Genomic DNA, 5,414 nt, shown 5'->3' on the forward strand with positions numbered 1-5,414 from the left:
GACAATTCTGTTGGTCCTTTGGAATTTATATTCTAATGGGAGTTCAGTTCAGTTCAGTTGCTCAGTCGTGTCCGACTCTTTGCGACCCCATGAACCGCAGCACGCCAGGCCTCCCTGTCCATCACCAACTCCCGGAGTCCACCCAAACCCATGTCCATTGAGTCGGTGATGCCATCCAACCATCTCATCCTCTGTCGTCCCCTTCTCCTCCTGCCCTCAATCTTTACCAGCATCAGGGTCTTTTCAAATGAGTCAGCTCTTCACATCAGGTGGCCAAAGTATTGGAGTTTCAGCTTCAACATCAGTCCTTCCAATGAACACCCAGGACTGATCTCCTTTAGGATGGACTGGTTGGATCTCCTCGCAGTCCAAGGGACTCTCAAGAGTCTTCTCCAACACCATAGTTCAAAAACATCAATTCTTCGGGGCTCAGCTTTATTTATAGTCCAACTCTCACATCCATACATGACTACTGGAAAAACCATAGCCTTGACTAGACGGACCTTTGTTGACAAAGTAATGTTTCTGCTTTTTAATATGCTATCTAGGTTAGTCATAACTTTCCTTCCAAGGAGTAAGCATCTTTTAATTTCATGGTTGCAGTCACCATATGCAGTGATTTTGGAGCCCCCAAAATTAAGTCTCTCACTGTTTCCCCATCTATTTGCCATGATGGGACCGGATGCCAACAATTGAGTAAATTATCAAACTATATACTATTAAATTAAAAAGAGGTAAATGCCTAACAAAGGTACCTGGGAAAGAGGTCTAGGGAAAGAAGAGGAATTATAGTGCGGAGTTTACAATTACAATATCTAAAAATGGGGGCAGAGAGGCCTTATTGAGATGAACAGTGACATTTAAGCAAAGACCTGAAGAGGCAGCAAGCTTTGTGCATAGTCTTAATTACAAAGACTCAGTGGTAAAGAATCTGCCTGCAATGCAGGAAACACAGGAGATGTGGATTTGATCCCTGGGTAGGGAAGATCCCCTGGAGGAGGAAATAGCAACCCACTCCAGTGCTTCTTGCCTGGAAAATCCCATGGACAGAGGAGACTGACTTACAGTCCAAAGGGTCAGAGAGTCAGACACGACTGAGCACAGGCATGGACAAGAGAAAATCCCAAGCCAACCTTAGGCATGAAAATGGACACAAAACACTGACAAACCCAAATGTAGTCATGTGCTTAAAGTTAGCACCTCGTGATCAACTTGGATTTATCACAGGAATGTAAATTGGTTTAACCTTAGAAAACTATAAATACATTTTGTTCACCACGTTACCAATTAAAAAGATCATTTCAATAGATATAGAAAAATAATTTAATAAAATCCAAACTTACTCATAATTTTAAAAAACAAAGCATGATAGACAAGCAAGAAAGCCCTTAGCAACTGAAAATAGAAACTAAGCTTTCAAAAGGGCAACTACCAAAGTCACACAAACAGTAGTGTTACTGAATGAGGTTTGTCTCGCCTGAAGTCCAGCAGGACAAAATACTGAGATGCTGAGGTTTGCAGCCAAGAGAGAATTTATACACAAGATAGCCAAGCTACGAGACAGGAAAACCAGTCTCAGCTCTGCCTCCCCAAGGCAAGGAGCGCAGTTATATATGGGATAAAGAATAAAAACGCAGGGCGGTCCAAGGCATGGGGGGTGTGGAGAAAGATGACTGGAAAAAGGTATAGAATCTGCCATTCTGAGCATCTGTTAACTAGGCTACAGGCCTCTGCAAGTTTTAAGGGTAGAGTTTTCACTCCTCTGATGTCAAAAATGTCACTAAGCTACTCTTGAATGCCCAGTTGACGGGTCAGTGGTCCAGACTTATCCAGCTCAGCTCAAACTATACCCAGCTGACTCCAAATTCCTGAAAACAACTGGGGCAGACACCTTACTGTTTGGGATAAGTGTAGCCAACAAGACCTGCCAGTCTCAAAACAACCTTGATTAGTGATGGCAGGTGAAACGGATTTAACATAGGTTTTGGTAGCATCATTGTTAACAGAAACTTTAGAAATATGCCCTTTCAAATTATAAAGGATGTCTAATATTGATACATTTATTCATCTTTCTACTGAAGAGCCTAATCAATACAAGCTTAAGAACTAGAAAGAAACAAAAAAGTCACTATTCACAGATATGAGCCCCGACTCTACAGACAATTCATTAAAAGTAACACAGGCGGTTAGCAAGATGCTGGATAGAAGAATAAGCCCCAGATCCCCTCTTCCAGGACCAGCACACAGTGGAGAGAAGCCCTCACCGCTAACTAACCGTGAGCACCCAGATCCGGCGCAATGCTTCCACCAAGGAGGAGGCAGCCATCAGCCACACCTCTGGGCCTCGTCCACCTACCTCTCGGAGCTTCTACTTCAAAGGCAACGAGGTGGCTCTGGAAGGTGTGGGCCGCTTCTTCTGGATGTTGGCCGAAGTGCAAGGGCGCCGAGCTTTTCCTTAAGGCGCGGAAGCAGTGGGGTGGCCGCGCCCTGGTAGGACCGGCAGGTGATGGCCCGGGAGGAGTGGAGGCCCCCACGGCCCCCGAGAAGAGCCCTAACCAGGCTCCCTCTAGGATCTACACGTCCTGGGTTCTGCGGACGCAGACGCCCCGCTCTCCAAGCTCCTGGAGCACCACTTCCTGGAGGAGGAGCTCGTCAAGATGGACGTCCACTTGACCAACCTGTGCAGGCTGGCCGCCCCCAGGCTGGGCTGGGCGAGTATCTCTTCCAAAGGCTCTCCTGCCAGCGAAACTAGGCGTCTCCGGAATCTGGTAGCCTTGGCGGGACCCCTCTGCCTTCCCCAGTCCCGAGATCTCTGCCAGAGCCGCTGCCTCCAGCCAGGAGGCAACTTTTTAACCACTCTGAAACCTTCACCCAAGCCGTGGCACCAAATGGAAACAAGAAAGGATCCTTTACCAGAGGTGGGGAAGAAAAAAAAGCTTGACTGTTAAGAAAAAACCGTAAGTATCTGAATAGCATGAATGATTTGTAGTCTAATTCTCTTAATTGTCTAAAGAAATGATTCCTAGCTTGCGTGCATCTAATAAACTATGTTTGCTCTGCCAAGAAGAATAAACACACCTATTCAGAAAGTGTTGAATAGAATTTTAGGGTTTCAGGACTTCTATGGAGTCATGATAAAATTGCTTTCCCTGGAGAAAAAAGAAAAAGTTGATGTGATGCCATCAGCCTGTATGGAAGAAAGAACCCTACGAAATTAATTTTTGGTCTCCAATTAGGTTGCTACTGAGAACACTGATTATTAATTACATCATTCACTGACCTCTTTATAAAGCCTCTCAAGAGAAATTTTTCTGTCTTAATATTAGGAATAACACTGCTTTGCATGAGTAATTGGTTTGCTTTTGTTTTTTGGAAACTGCAAATGATGTAATTAAGTTTCTTTTTCTGACTGCCTGCTAAAAAGCTTAGAGCCAAATCTGTGGTAGGTTCATCCAGAGTAAAGGAGTAGGATTGTATAAGTGTTTTGCATATGCTTCATTCCTGCTTCTTCTGTTACTAATTCCTTAGTGTATTTTACAGAGTCTTTTAAGCCACCTTAATCCCTTTCTGGAACAATGTTGTGTGTGTATAAACAGGTAAATAAACTTTTAAAATGCATATTTTAAAAGAAATAAGACCCATATCAGAAATCAATTGGATATTAGATGCTGGGAAATACTGAAGGCAGGAGAAGAAGGGGACAACAGAGGACGAGATGGTTGGATGGCAATCACTGGCTCAATGGACATGAGTTTGAGCAAACTCTGGAAGATGGTGAAAGACAGGAAAGCTTGGCAGGCTGCAGTCCATGGGGTCGCAAAGAGTCAGACATGACTGAGCAATTGAACAATTAGAGCAAAATAGGGACAAATAAGTTATTTATAAAAAAATTCAATAAAAGTGAAAACTGCACAGAGGAAAAAAAATTAACTTTATTGAATTATATTAAGACATTCTAAATAAATGGAAAATATGCTACATTCAAGAATAGAAAGATTCAGTTCTCTCTAAATTGATCTATAGATTTATTGCCATTCCAGTGAAAATCCAATAAGTTGTTTGGTTTTGTTTTTTCCCGGAACTTGGAAAACTGATTATAAAATTTGCTTGAAAAGCAAAGTTCAAGAATACACAGGATGCTCCTGAAGAAAAAAATAAGGTGTGACTTGCTCTATTAGATGCTAAACCTTTAATAAAGCTTGAATGATGGCACAGAGATAGGCAAACTGATCCAGTGGAACGGGCTAGAGAAGCAGACTCAGGGACATATGGAGACTTGACAGATGATGTAGCCGTTAAAGGGGAAGGATGCACTATTCAGTAAATTGGTTTCCACAGTGAGGAGTGAGGCAAAGTAATTGGATCCTACCTGTCAGGCACAAAAATTCTATATGAATAAAGGCTTAAAAATTAAAAATAAAACCTTCAAACTTTTTTTTAATGGTTTCAGGATAGAAGATACAGAAAGCAGTCACAAATATTTATTAACACTCACCCAATATATAAAAAGTTACAAATCAATAAGAAACACATAACCCAATTGAAAAATGAGCAGGAAACTCAAATAGATATTTTAAGATAAAGGAAATGCAAATGGCCAATAAGCATAACAAGAGCTTAATCTTATGCATGATTGGAGAAATACAAAAGAAGACCCTAAAGAAATATCATTTTACACCTCTGAGAGTGGCAAAATTAAGAAATCTGACTATACCAACTGATGATGAGTACATTGAACAATGGAAACTCATTCTGTTGGTGGGAATATAAATTGGAAACCAATTTGGCCTTATTACATCTAGCCTATTACCAAACAACTTCACACCCAGGTCCTCTGTAAAAACTTTGGCATATACGCAGATTAGAATATTCATAGTAGCATTGTTTATATAGGGTGTAGTCTGAAAACAACCCACAAGTCCACAGACAAGAAAATAAACTAATAAATTGTGGAATAGAGACACATGGGGTATTATGCAGCAGTGAAAATGAAAGAACTTTGGTTAGGTATAATCATCTAGATTCTCTTAGTGACAATGTTAAGTAAAAAAGTGGGTGACAGAAAACTACATAGAATATGGTACAATTTTTTGTACTATGCCAACACAAAACCTAGAAGGGTTGTTTATGGGCACATATATGTGGTAAGAAAACTTAGAAAATGGGAGGGTCCAATGATTCACACAGAATTTAAGGTAAGTTTTTAAAAAACCTCTGAGTACAAAATGAGGGTGTGAGTGGGATGGAAAGGACTTCCGGAGAAGATTCAATGGGTTTTGGTAAAATTCTACTTCGCAAATTAAGATGTGTGTTCTTCACATTTCATAACTTACATGTTCTTTCACCATTTTATTAAAATATTCTGAAAAATTTTAAATTACAAAAAGCAACTGGAAAGCGCCACGCCTCATTTG

This window comes from Odocoileus virginianus, chromosome 23, assembly GCF_023699985.2.
Source record: "Odocoileus virginianus isolate 20LAN1187 ecotype Illinois chromosome 23, Ovbor_1.2, whole genome shotgun sequence".
Lineage (NCBI taxonomy): Eukaryota > Metazoa > Chordata > Mammalia > Artiodactyla > Cervidae > Odocoileus > Odocoileus virginianus.